This window comes from Micrasema longulum, unplaced genomic scaffold (assembly GCF_059751315.1).
Source record: "Micrasema longulum isolate JH-2025_06_02 unplaced genomic scaffold, ASM5975131v1 h1tg001563l, whole genome shotgun sequence".
Lineage (NCBI taxonomy): Eukaryota > Metazoa > Arthropoda > Insecta > Trichoptera > Brachycentridae > Micrasema > Micrasema longulum.
The window spans coordinates 182,493-197,720 of record NW_028278746.1 but is presented as its reverse complement, the minus strand read 5'-3'; the positions used below and the strand labels follow the sequence as shown (position 1 = coordinate 197,720).

Genomic DNA, 15,228 nt, shown 5'->3' with positions numbered 1-15,228 from the left:
GTTCAAGCCTAGAGATGCCATTGCGGAAAAAGGCATGTTCGATAGCGATGCGATGCGCGGCGGCCATTTTTGTCAACGGGTATTTTCGAACGACACCTCGTCTCCATCTGCAGACCATTTTGTAAAGCCGAAAGACATAACTTTTAGATTTTGGCGCTTGCGCGGGAATTATAGATATTTAGTGATTTAACTTTTCAAAAACATCTAAATTATTATTAAAATGGCTATGAGCAGTGCGTCGAAATTCTCCAACGGAAAAGAGGTGAGTGTACAATGGCTTCGTTAGGCTAGTCCTTATGTCATAGCGCTCAAGTAAACGATTTATTCTTTATTATAACTTCGCCTTGTGACAAATCTTTGTTTATTTCGCGTCTTAAACAGTATTTATCGCGTGTTTATCGTAATTACAATTATGAACCAAATCAATCGAATGTGTCGTTTATTGTCACCCACTTTCTTCGATCTTTCTGTGCTCTACATTGCGAAAACGGTACATGTCAAAACCACTAATTTTCATCATTGTTGATCTGTATACCGTTAGTCATTTTATGTTTAATCATGATTTGTATTTGGATTTATTGCACAAAATCATATAATTGATAATTTTCGATCGTCCGCTGTTGCAAGATTTTGCGTATGGCTTATTTTATAGGCACGTATGTGGTCTAGATAAGAATGTTTTTTCTTTTTTTTTTTAATCTGTCTATTTTTTTGCATTTATTCTTTAAAAAGTTCTTCACACATATATATATATATAGTAAAAAAAAGCTAGATTACAGCACGTCTTGCAGCTACAGAGTGCACGGACAATAAGAAATCTAGCCCCTATTTACATTTTTTATTTGACAATGAAGTTCAGAGTTTTAGTGATATTTTAAAAAGTTAAACTAAAAAAAAAATTATAAAAATATAAGTTAGATTACAACAAGTCTTGCAGCTACTGATCGCATGGACGGTTGGAATTCTAGACCCCATTTACTAAATTAGGATATTTGATAACATTTAGCAATTGAAGCTAGATTACTAATCGTCTTGCAGCTACAAAGTGCATGGGCGGGTGAAATTCTAGCAACTTAAAATTATCAATAAATTTACAAAAATAAACATTATTTTATTTATAAAAATATTGCAAAAAATAATATAAATACTTAATAACAGGGAATATATACAAAACCAATTAATGTAAAATGAAAACAAGAGTGTTCTGTTTATGATAGTCTCCACCTAACATGGCAGAGCCTGTTCTAAGATGGAGATTTTCTATCTTTAGAGCATAAGTAGTCCTATACTAATAAAACAATAACATAAAAAAGAAAAACTAAAACTACTTCATTATAAATGCCTAGCTAATCAAATGTAAGAAATTAAAAATCGTTATTATACAAATATACATTTTACTTAAACATAAATAATATATTATGTTAATAAAATTTGTATAAAACCACTCACCGACTTATCTGTCTACCGGTTTCGAGACGTAACCCGTATCTTCGTCAGGACAACAACACTACTCCAACATGCAAATACCACTACACACCTTCACCATAGTAGATTTGCAAAAATATAAAATCGACATGCAGGTTAGACACATGCTTCACTACGCCACCACCGAGGGTTAATGACTTATGAAGGTGTGTAGTGGTATTTGCATGTTGGTGTAGTGTCCTGACGAAGAGACGGGTTACGTCTCGAAACCGGTAGACAGATAAGTCGGTGAGTGGTTTTATACAAATTTTATTAACATAATATTAATTAAAAGTAGTTTAAAAGTACAAAAACATGTCAATGCAGCAAAGAAAAACGAAAGAACAACAGGTATAACAAGTAATATTTAAAATTTAAAAGCAATACGAGGAGAAGATTTTAAACCAAAGGTAGTTGATAAAATTTCAGTAAAGCAATTTTCGCAGTAATACAAATTTCAGCAGAAAAATTTGATTAAAATTAACAATCTTAATGTATGTAAGACATTTACAAACTTACTGACATTCTCCCATTTTTGGTCATACCGTATTATGAGATTGCAAAACGGTGCTTCAAGGTGTGAATAAAGACTCTCTGACTAATATTGGCTATACCTTTAATCGTGACGTCCATCAGTATATATTCACGTACCTGGATCACGCACGACAAGGTATGGTCTAAGGTCTCCGCTATACCTTGCTTGTAGCGAGTACAACAGGCTACCGGAGTCCTATAGAACGTCAATAAATAACTGTATTCATTCAGGTTAGACACATGCTTCACTACGCCACCACCGAGGGTTCATGACTTATGAAGCTAATATTTTTTTATAACTAACTAACTAACTAACCATCACGCCATTTCCCCGGAGGGGTAGGCAGAGAGGATAGAACGCCACACCACTCTGTCCTGGCACACTTCCTTTGCTTCCTTCACATTCATACATCTTCTCATGCACGCACGTCGATTATTCCGACTTTTCACATGACCACTTTCAAGAATTCGTTGTACTTGATCATGCCATGTCTTTCTCGGCCTTCCTCGACTTCTACAACCAGTCACATTCGCATCATAAATCTTTTTAGCCGTTCTTTCATCATTCATTCGCTCCACATGACCAAACCATCGTAAAAGACCTTTCTTCATTTTGTCGATAATGCTTAACTCAGCCTTGCATTCTGCTCTAATTTCGAAATTAGGGCACCTATCATACATTGTTTTTCCGCACATTCGCCTGAGGGATCGCATTTCAACAGCATTCAGTCTACTTTCGTCCCTTTTTTTCCAACTCCATGCTTCGCTTCCATACATTAGGGTTGGTACCAGAACTCCATTATGAACTGCTAATTTAGCCTCTTGCGATAGACTATTTTTTAATTTTTTATTTAAATCTTAAAATAGGGCACACATATCATACATATTGTTATGTGTGTTCTAATAATAACATTGCAAATATATTTAATTTATAAATTGTTTATCACATATGTCTTGACCATTATTTTAAATTTTGATATGTTTTTTTCTTCATAAATATTTTTTTCCATTTCGTAATACTTTTTAATTGCTTGAAATAAAATGGAATTTTGTGACTTTGCCTTTTTCCTAAATGGAAGTCTAATTTTGTTCTTTTCTCTAGTATTGTGATCGTGTTCATGCTGGTTCCGATCAATTTTTTTCCAAAATTCTGTTTTTTTATTAGAGTTTATAATTTTATGAACAAATATCATTGTATTGTAAAATATTCTTTGTTTATATGTTAATAATTTCATTTCATTTACCATCGACTTTACCCTCGTATATATGTTTTTTTTTCAAAATGATTCTTATGGCTTTATTTTGTAATACAGTTAGTTTATCTATGTTTTCTTTGTTTGATAAAAATAAAATGCTACTACAGTAGTTAACGTGTGGTTCAATAATTTCAAAAGGATTAACAATCGGAAAAGATGTCTACTTCTCAGAATTCGCCAACCACATCATAGACTCAAATCATGAATTTAATAAAGATACCGGTGTTCAAGTTTTACACATAAATAATAAAGGACTGAAAGTAAATAATATGGAGATTTTTTTTACATAAAGAAGGCTTTGAAAAATAATGTCCTATTAATTAATAATCAAGTAACTTTCCAATATAGTCCATTATTCGATATTTCATTGTAATGGTCACCCTACCCTTCCCCTCCCTTTTTTCTTCTTTTCCGATTGTCGATAAGTCGATACTTTTCAGATAAGTCGGTGAGTGGTTTTATACAAATTTTATTAACATAATATTAAAATGTTGGACCACAAAGTTAATGCTTTGAATATTAATAATATAAATAATAATGTCGAAATTAGAGCAGAATGCAAGGCTGAGTTAAGCATTATCGACAAAATTAAGAAAGGTCTTTTGCGATGGTTCGGTCATGTGGAGGGAGCGAATGAATGATGAAAGAACGGCTAAAAAGATTTATGATGCGAATGTGTCTGGTTGTAGAAGTCGAGGAAGGCCGAGAAAGACATGGCATGATCAAGTACAACAAATTCTTGAAAGTGGTCATGAGAAAAGTCGGAATAATCGACGTGCGTGCATGAGAAGATGTATGAATGTGAAGGAAGCAAAGGAAGTGTGCCAGGACAGAGTGGTGTGGCGTTCTATCCTCTCTGCCTACCCCTCCGGGGAAATGGCGTGATGGTTAGTTAGTTAGTTAGTTAAATAATATAGTTTAATATATAATAAAACAAACATAAAGCAATGAAATACATAAGAATATAAATAATATGTGTACTAATTACAGGAAGTACTACATTTTTTGATTTACATATATATTTTTAAAAAAATTGTAAAGTGTTCATGCTAAAAAGTAAACATTAAAAAACTAAACAGATAAAGCACCGTTTCAACACTATGGATAACATAACAGATAAAAATATCCGAAGGGTAGCTTTCGTAGATTTTGGGTAGTCACTGTCGCAGTGTCGCACATGTGCAAACACATGTTGTTTGCTAAATTCCAGGAAGATGGCCCGGTCCACGTGTAGTTGCCGGAGTGGGAAGATGTCTATTGTTCCAACAACTTGGTGTCCATTTTAGTTTGTATTATTTTGTTTAAAATGGGTATGCAAAATTCCCGCTCAATTGTATTTATTTTTTACATTATTATTAGACAAACATGCGCATGAGAGTGGTTTAAGGATTGACGCATCAATTTGTATGTATATTTGAAAGAATATTTGAAATATATTAAGTATTTATCAATAATTTAATATTATTCTTAAACTTTTCTTTAAATTTAAAAATATTTTTCCTTTTTTTGTTTTTTCATATTTAAGTATTTATTTCGTTAATATTTTTGGTTGCTTATGTGTATTTACCTACTTGTTACTATTGTTATAGTTATGCAATTTTATAATTTTTTTGTTATGTTTTTATGAATGTATTTTTTTTTTCATATTTATGTTCAATATATGTTAAAGGCAATTTATGCCGTTTATGTAAAATAAATAAATAAATTCACTTTTAGTAGCACTGTTGTAATTTATCATGGGAGGTAGTATTCCAGATTGCAAAATTGCTATTAAGAAATGAATAGTGGAGGTGGGTTGCGCACGGATCGATGAGTGAATCAAGCCAAATAGGTAAAATGTATGCACTGTTTATGAATTTTTTTTAATTGGTCTATATAAATTGGTTATGTTTTTTATGAATAATTTTGTTTTTTATTGTTTATTATGTTAATTATAATTAGGTTAATCGGATTAATTACGTTTTTTTTTATTGTCATTATTATTATTATTATTTTTTTTTTTTTTATATAAAAAGAAATATTTGCGTTCTTATGATTTACCCAAATATTTAATTTTGAGGGCCATTTTCAACGAGTTGTAAATAACTCACTATTAGAAAATGGGAATCGAGTTGGGGCAGAGTGGGATTCGAACCACAGACCTTTGGTCCGTGAGTCCGAGACACTAGCCACAGGACCACAACCCGATTCAAAACGTTAACTTTGTTAAATAGCTAATTTTAGGCATGTTTCACATTTTGTAAAATGTTTGCCTCGGCACGGTACACCCCAGTGAAGGAGCATTATTCTGTATAAAAAAAAATACAATTTAAAAGTATAACAATGTTTGATTATGTCCAAATGCTTGCAGACTGGCTGGATTTCCTCCCTAGGGAGTTGTTCGTATTTAAATTTATTTCAACAGAGAGGGAAAAAGCTTTTGAGAAGGGAATATGGAAGTCTAGAGAGAAGAGTTGAGGAAATGTGGATGTTCAAACATGGGCAGAATGGTGAATGTTACACAGTGTGTAAAGTGGCCACTTAAACCAGCCGATGACAGGTCATAAGCCCTGTAAATGCCTAGACTTCCATATTCCCTTCTCAAAAGCTTTTTCCCTCTCTGTTGAAATAAATTTAAATTAAAAGTATAAATAAATAAATAAAGAAAATAATAATACATTCATAAATTTAATTAAATGTGTGTTTCATTGCAGGAAATTGATATCAGAGATCTCCGAATCGAGTTGATCGCCCTCCAGAAGACTGCCGAAACCCTCGTCAAGTTCCTCGGAGTCATCCGCTGCGTCAGGAAAGACTTGGAGACTATGACCTCAAACTACGTCCAACTCAGACAAGTCAACCAGCAGTGGGCTTCGATACTCGCCGAAATACACTCGCAAGGGAATAACATGATTCAATAATAAGAATCAAATTGAAGCAATCAAATAATTTCATTTTCACTTTGATGTCTGATAATTTTGATTTTAAATTCGCCCAGAGACAATGCAGTGAAAATATAGTGTGAAGACAATTATTAACGATTCGTCTATGTGTTTTTTAAATAAGGAAAGTAAAATTATCATTACATTCTTTCTGGTTTACTTTTCAAATGCTCAAAGACAATTTAGTGTAAAAAATAGATGTACTAACATTTTTTTATTTATTTATAAACAGGCAGCTATGAGTTTATACCACCGTGCTTCATTTCGTATATGTACAAAGACAAATTTTAAATAAGTAGTTTATTATTTATTAATTAGTGTTTTTTTTTTGCTTTACAAGGGTGGGTGTTTTGTTAGAATTTAATTAGAAAAAATATAATAAAATATATAAAGTGTAATATTTCCATTACGATGGCGAACGCAGGCGTGAGGTCGACGAGAAAGCAGAAGATAAAGAGCGAGTCGACGATGGAGATTCAAAAGTACATCGACACGTTCAACAAGGAGCTCGAGGGCGCGGAAGAAACCGTCATCGAGATAACGCAGCCGGACGAGCAGGCCGACGCCAACGAGCCCGGCACGTACTTCGTCGACGAGGACGGCCAGTTCTACTTCCAGCCGGCGAACACCGAGTTCGTGGACTGCGAGTCGGCCGTCGCCGAGGAGCCGGCGTTCGATGACGCGCCGGCGTCCCCGCAGGAGGAGCTCAGCTACGTGTACATCGTGCAGGAGGACGAGCAGGGCGAGAAGGAGGAGAACGACATGACGGTCTACGACTTCGCGGAGGAGGACAACGACAACGCCGACGGCGCCGAGGCCCCCGTCGAATCCGAACCCGAAAACGACAAGTCTCAGATCGTCAAGCCGAAGGGTGCGAAGGCGGCGGCCGGAGCGAAGGTTTTCCTGTGCACGTTTTGCAACTACTCCAATTCCAAGAGATTCCTCCTCACCCGACACATGAAGATTCACACCGCGGAGAGACCCCACAAGTGCAGCGTGTGCGCTAAAGGATTTAGGTAAAAAATGTTTTATTTATTTATTTATATATACGGCTCATTTTCACGCAGGAGCGGCGAGAAAGGGGGGACCTGATAGAGACATACGAGACTATTTGATTCAGGATATGGCACTGCCCAATGTAAGGAGTACGGCTTTACCCACCGTTAAACTACTGGGAGTCTTCCCTCATTCTGACCTTTCTCTTGACGCTCAAATTAGTAGAACTTCTACCAGCTGAGACAGATTAAATGCATACGCAAAAATTTGCTAGTTGAAGCCGCCCGTCAATTAATAAATGCGTTTGTAGTGTCTATTTATTTTATTTTATTTGACACTTTATATACATATACAATATACATACATATAATTGCCTTAAGGTGATTTCTTCCTACCTACCCAAACCGTTCAGTTTGAGAAAATTATAAATACATGGACATATTGAATCCTACAATTTTGTACAAAAATTAAAAGCAAAGATCAACTAAAATAAATATATATAAAAAAAATATTAACTATACTATGAAGAGAGGAGAGGGGATGGGAAGGAAAGAAGAAGGATAAAGGAACAATTTAAATATTTAGATAGTGACATTTCAATCTTGACTTAAATGTAAATAAAGAAGGGGCGTCTCTAACATTAGTGGGTAGATTATTTGTCTAGAGTCGATTATTGTAATGGTATCTTTGCAGGTCTACCAATGAATAAAATGACTCACTTACAGTCTGTATTGAATGCCGCAGCGAGACTTATTTTTGGAATCTCTAAATTCAGTCATGTCACTCAACTACTTCAGGAATTACTCTGGCTACGTTTACCTCAGAGGGTGGAATACAAACTCTGTTGGCTCATGTATAAGTCACTGCACAACTCTGCTCCGGAATATCTAAGGGAACTCTGCATTCCAGATGAACTAGCTGACAGACGTCTTACGCTTAGATCAGCTATAGCTACGTCGAAAGGAAAAGTTATTATACCTCTACGCAAACAGCGCACTAAATTCGGCGAACGTGCATTTGCGGTCGCAGGCCCTGCGGCATGGAATGCTCTCCCAGCAGAGGTGCGAGGCTGTGAGAGTGAAGTGATATTTCGGAAGAAACTTAAAACCCACTTGTTCTCTAAATCATTTGAATAAATTCTTAGCATGTGGTGACAAAGTACATTATTTTTCTTAAATTAAAAAGTTGAAATTAAATTTATATCTTTATATAATCACTTTGTAAAGCGCCCTTGAGGTATTATATTACGCAAATGGTGCTATATAAGTTATCCACAATGAATTAATTAATTAATTACAAAGAAACTAATTGGTCAAAACGTAAACCTACTCATTTATGAATAGTTGAGTCGCCTTCTGTTTGATGTGCGTATGCGGCTTCTGGACTATTCTTAATTCTATGCAATAGTATAAACTGAACAAAATGAGGTTATTATTTTTTCAATGTGCCGTGTTTTCTAATATCTGCCATGTCTTTGTATTAACACTTAAGTTTTACGTATTATTTTTATATATTTTTTTATTTGTCTTTCGCACAATGAAAGATGTTTAATGTCGCAAGTTTTTTTATACATGTATTTTTACCTGTGAGTGCGTTCATATTCAAATGGGTGTTTGAGGAGACGATCGAATAACAATATCGACGTAGGGCTAAAGCAGGGTTCGCACAAGAACAGGACAATGGACTAAGACACTGTCCCGAGCATGAAGGGGCAGGCTATCTTTGCAGGACAATGGCTTACCCCCTCTTGCAAATTAATATTTAAAAACTCAGCAAAGGCAATTATGAAGTTCACCGGTCTTTTTAAACATTTTTATGTATCATATTATCTTGCTATGATTTTTTAAAGTTTTGTAATTTAGAAATCACTTCGCCCATGACGCTGTAAGTCAAAATCGTATTTTTTTAATGTTTTTATATCATTGTCGACATAAATGAATAAAAGGAGCCGGCGTCTAATAGTCGGTCGTTTTGCCGCCAGGTCGCTGGCGGCGCTGAACAACCACGAGAACACGCACTCGGGGCTGCGGCCGCACCACTGCTCACACTGCCCGGCCGCCTTCGCCACCACGGGCGAGCTGCACCGGCACGTGCGCTACCGGCACACGCGCGTGCGCCCGCACCGCTGCCCCGACTGCGACTACGCCGCCGTGGAGTACAGCAAGCTGCGCCGCCACCGGCGCTGCCACAGCGGCGAGCGGCCCTACCAGTGCCCGCACTGCACCTACGCCTCGCCCGACACCTTCAAGCTCAAGCGCCACATCCGGGTAATCCCTCGCTCCTAATTTACTTTCTTTCAGTTTATATCTTTTTATGATTACAGTGGAACTTAACAATGTTTGATTATGTCCAAATGCCTGCAGACTGGCTGGATTTCCTCCCTAGGGAGTTGTTCATAAAATACTTCCATATTCCCTTCTCAAAAGCTTTTTCCCTCTCTGTTGAAATAAATTTAAACAGTGGAACTTGGTTATTACGAGGAAGACGGGACCGACTGAATTCGCTCATTATAAGCATCACTCGTTATAATAGCTGTAAACAGGCTCGCGGCAAAGATCTACATTTCTCTGAAAACCACACGTAAATTGGTCCCTTAGTATTTCAGTCCACCGAGGACGCACAAACAAACATTGCCTTTTATTATAGACAGGAGCTAACATTTATTTTGGTCTACTTTGGTCAGGTTCACACGGGAGAAAGGCCGTACACGTGCGAACTCTGCACCGCCTCCTTCAGCCAATCCAACTCGCTCAAGGCGCACCGCCTGACCCACTACCCCGACCGCAAGCCGACCTTCCAGTGCGAGCTGTGCCCGGCCAAGTGCGGGCGCAAGGCGGACCTGCGCGGCCACATCCGCAAGCTGCACACGGCGACCGAGCCGCTCGAGTGCAAGCGCTGCGGCAAGCGCCTGCCGGACCGCTACTCCTACAAGGTGCACGTGCGCACGCACGACGGGGAGAAGTCCTTCCGGTGCGAGGTCTGCCCGTACGCCTCCATCTCCGCGCTGCACCTCAGCTCGCACATGCTGATCCACACCAACGAGAAGCCCTTCACCTGCAACCTGTGCGACCAGCGCTTTCCGGCAGAAGCAGCTGCTGAAGCGCCACCAGAACCTGTACCACAACCGGAGTACGTGCCGCCCAAGCCGCGCCCCAAGAACCACGAGTGCGAGGAGTGCGGCCGGAAGTTCATTCACAGGGCAACCTCATACGACACCTCGCCATGCACGATCCCGAGTCCAACGTCCACGAGGAGAACATAGCGCTCAAGATCGGACGCAAGCAGAAAGTCAAACACGTGGACGAATTAGACGGCACCGAGATTATTTTAGAAGGTAATTTATTTTACTCTACAGTAGCTCAATCACAAATTACTATCGACGTGCGATCACATTATTTATTTATACTTTTACATTGTTTGTATTCTTTTTTTTTTTATACAGAATAATGTTCCTTCACTGGGTGGGGGTGTCCCGTGCCGAGGGAAACATTTTACAAAATGTGAAACATGCCTAAGATTAGCTATTTAACAAAGTTAACATAATAAGAACAATACAAAAAACGTAATTCATCCAATTAACCTAATTATCATTAACACAATAAACAATAAAAAACTAAAATATTCATAACAAACATAACCAATTTATACAAACCAATAGAACAAATTTCATAAACCGTTCGCACATTTTACCTGCTAGTTCTTTGCTCAATGTATTATTATTGCGTTTTTTAAAATTATTTTTTATTATTAACTTTTGAAAATCATTCTTGTTGTTGAAATTCCATTTGTCGATGCGTTTTGAAGCTGCAAGACTTTTTGTGATGTTAACTATCACATTATGTAAATGTTATCAACTATCAAATATCTAAATTTAGTAAATGGGTCTAGAATTTCAACCGTCCGTGCGCTCAGTAGCTGCGAGACTTGTTGTTATCTAACTTCCAATTTTATAAATGTACTTTTTATTTCGTTTTTAAAATATCACTTACACTCTAAACTTCATTGTTAAATAATTTTTTTAAAAATAAAAATGTAAATAGGGGCTAGATTTCTTATTGTCCATGCGCTCTGTAGCTGCAAGACGTGATGTTTTCTAGCTCATATATATCATAATTGGAGACGAGGAATTAGAATCCCAACCGTCCATGCGCTCTGTAGCCGCAAGACGTGTTGGGATATTTATTTATTGTACAGCGCCCTCGAGGTGATTTTCACAAAAATGGCGCTGTATAAATTATCCTAACATTTATTGATTTATTTGGCTTGATCCACTCATCGATCCGTGCGCTACCCACCTCAACTATCCATTTCTTAATAGCAATTTTATATCGTGAGAACTTACTAATTGTCCTTATGGATAATGGAAGTAGATTGTACTCTTTAACCGAGTAGTAGGCCAATCCTCTTTGACCGAAGGTTGTATTTATTTTGTTATATTTTTGCAGCATCAGGGTGGAGTATCTAGTAACTCTTGTTTTTGTAACGGAAGATAGAGAATAATGTTTACGTGCGTATAGTAACAAAGCTTTTACATAAAGTTGTTTTATAGATTTGACATTAAGATTTTCAAATATACCGAGGGAGCTAGTTCTGATTGGGACTTTTAAGATCATTTTTATTTAAGCTTTTTGTGCAATTTTAATTTGCTTGATCAGTGTTTATTTTTTATTAGTTGTTTACCTGTTTTTATTCTTCATTTGCGTGGCACACGCGGTGGCGCGCGGGCTGCGGCCTCATTATTACGATGTAATTTTGGCTTTTTTGACGCATCAAATGATTTCCGAAAATTATTAAGCGTAAAACCGGGGTGATATAAAATGTAAAAAATGTTTACTGGGGGGAATATTTGTATGAGAATGTATGAAGAAAAATGGGTATTGAACATTTCGGTGTAAAAAGGGGGAAAACATAAAATTGAGGAACGTAAAATTGAGGTTTTACTGTATATTATGTATGTTTGCGAAGCCATTTTTCAGTCCATTTATGAATACTCTCCAGGTCTCGCTGTAGTTGAATAATGTCCTTAATTTTTTTTAGGTGAAGACGGTTCGGACGAAGATGGGCAGTACGTCGTCTTCGAAATGATCCAACTCGAGGAGGACGGCCGCGAGACGGTCAGGATCATCAACACCATGGAGGCGGTCGACGAGGACAAGAAGCCGGTCGTCAAGCAGCCGAAGGAGCCCGTCGACACCAAGCTCGACATGCAGAACTGCTTCGGGTTCGACGAGGACGAGGACGACGACAACAATCTCCTCATCGCGCGGCACGACGAAGACTACGACGACGACGACGACGACGAAGAGGAATACGAAAAAAACGCCTCGCTCGCCAAAACCGACCCACTTGTCGGCAACGAGACCGCGCTTGACGAAGATAACTAATCATAATTCTTATGCGTTTTATTGCGAAATTTAAATCATCACAGAGCTGAATCATCACCAGTGGAAATTCGCCCATCACATTGTGTGGCGGTTAACGCGTTCGCCTACCATTCTTCAGGTCCTGGGTTCAATTTCCGGCAGGGCGGAGGCGATATTGCGGGTTTTGACCACGGGGGGTTTCCACAAAAAATCGTAATGTGAGCTAAGCTCGGTTTCAGCAATGCTGTAATTTTATATTATTTCATTTGTACGAACTTAGCCTATGAGAAACTTCCGCCCTACGGGGAATTGGTAACAAAAAATGTTTTCGTATGCGTGGTAAAAATCAGAGCATTAAATCATACAGCAAAGATTCTTGAAAATGTAATTTTAAAAAAAATAAATATGAACTACTTTGAACAATGTCACTATAGTCCTTAAAATATAGCTTGATTAGAATGACAGCTGTCAAACTAATGTCAATAGTGATGGGAAATTACTGATCACTGATCATGTACCGATCAAATCGATTTTATCAGGTTTTTCATGCAAACATGAAACTCTGTGATGAAAGTAGGTTGAATGCTGTCGAAATGCGATCCCTCAGGCGAATGTGTGGTAAAACGATGTATGATAGGTGCACAAATGTCGAGATCCGTGAAGTGTGTAAGGCCGAGACACGCATTATCGACAGAATCAAGAAAGGGGTGCTGCGTCGGTTCGGACATGTAGAGCGAATGGACAGCGAAAGAAGGGCTAAAAGGATCTACGATGCAAATGTTGATGGATGCAGAAAACGAGGAAGACCGAGAAAAACATGGCACGATCGAGTCCATCAAATACTCGAAGATGGACATGTCAAAAGTAGGAATAATCGGCGTGCGTGCATAAGAAGATGTATGAATGTAGAGGAAGCGAGGTCTGTATGCCAAGATAGAGTGTTATGGCGTTCTATCCTCTCTGCCTACCCCTACGGAGAAACGGCGTGATGGTTTGTTGTTGTTGTTGTTGTTAATATAAAACGCAAAAACAAGCCTATTCTAGTGTGTTTAAGACAATTATTCACCAAAAAATAAGACATTTTTGCTTTTTTACTAACAGCATCTAATGAAGTTTTAAAGCTGATTTTATATATTTATCTTGATTTATGTGTTTAGCATTGTATTTAAAAAATGAATTAACACGCCAGATATGAATGATTTTTCATGTGTCAATATAAATAACTTCTTAGACGTTACTACAGTAAGTTATGTCGTCACTTTTTCTGACAAATGTTATTCTAATCAAGCTATATTTTAAGGACTATAGTTTATTGAATTAATCAATGATAAGAGAGTTGTGGACGTTTGCTAATTTACTTACCGCCAACGGACCCATCGGCGGAACTGACCGAGGAGAAGCGGAAGAGAACTTGGACATCACACGCGGATTAATTTCAGAAACGTAAAACTTTCAAAAATCGTAGCGCTGATAATACGATACACAAAAGTTTGATGATCTGTTAACTAATAAAAATAAATTTATAATCCACTGAACTTCCTCATTGAACGTAGTCACGCAGAAAGCAGCCAGTCCACAATTTAGAAAAAATGAGATATTGGTGTTATCAGGTGCCGTAAGGTCTATTTTGTTCTGCTAAAAACAGCCAGGTCTCTTTCATACAGAAGCCTGCAATAATCGCCTTTTGAAAATCTCACTGTATAAATGCTGATGGGAAGATTAATCCATAAATCTTGTTCTTTTAAATAAATTAAAGTGGATAAAGACACGCGTTTTAATTTCATAATTTTTATTTTATTTTATTTATTTATATATACGCCCAATGGGCATTTTTAAGGACATATTTATGCATAGAAAATTATTATAAAACAAGTAGAAAGACACAATGGTATATAGTAGACTCGGTGGGCGTGGAAGCGGGAGAGAGGTGTTTATAATTGAATTTGATTCAGTGATCGTTTGAAAGAAGACAACTTGTTATCAAAGAAATCAAGACTGGTATGTTTGTTGGCAGACCAGAGAATTCTGGGCACAGGGGAATGAAAACCATAGTTAGTTCTATGGTTATTGGTATGAAAGAGTAAGTTTTGTATCAAAATGTGTATACAAGTAAGTTTATATTGTAATAGTCTGTGCTCTCTATTAATTTGTTAACTTGGAACGGGGTATGTACCCTTGTTAGCTGGGCAAAGTGAACGTTAAATTGTATTTTCGATAAAAGGTGTAAATGAATAAATAAAGGTTGTGGTCACGGGGCTAGTGTCTCGGACTCACAGACCAAAGGTCCGTGGTTCGAATCCCACTCTACCCCAACTTGATTCCATTTTCTAATAGTGAGTTATTTACAACTCGTTGGAAATGGCCTTCAAAATGAAATATTTGGGTAAATCATAAGAGCGCAAATATTTAAATTTATTTCAACAGAGAGGGAAAAAGTTTTAGAGAAGAAATTTGGAAGTCTAGGCATTTACAGGGCTTATGACCTGTCATTGGCTGGTTTAAGTGGCCACTTTACACACTGTGTAACATTCACCATTCTGCCCATGTTTGAACATCCACATTTCCTCAACTCTTCCATCTGTTGACTTTTGTGAAGTGAAAGAGCTGAAACCTTTATCACGTGGGTGAGATTCATCCGGCTGAACCAAATCACCTACTAGGCAACGCCTGGAAACAATTTTCCAATTTTTATAC

General features: G+C 37.4%; 1 long non-coding RNA gene and 1 pseudogene across 2 annotated transcripts; both read left to right on the top strand.

Annotated features, from left to right (window-relative positions):
- Positions 1-56: 56 nt before the first annotated feature.
- LOC148274872 (uncharacterized) lies at positions 57-6,534 on the top strand. Its single transcript, XR_015824178.1, has 2 exons — positions 57-262; positions 5,948-6,534. It is a non-coding gene; the product is annotated as an uncharacterized LOC148274872 (long non-coding RNA).
- Positions 6,535-6,558: 24 nt separating this feature from the next.
- LOC148274871 (uncharacterized) lies at positions 6,559-14,298 on the top strand (annotated as a pseudogene). The gene is made up of 4 exons (XR_015824177.1): positions 6,559-7,191; positions 9,153-9,438; positions 9,855-10,505; positions 12,209-14,298. The product of XR_015824177.1 is annotated as an uncharacterized LOC148274871 (transcript).
- Positions 14,299-15,228: the final 930 nt, after the last annotated feature.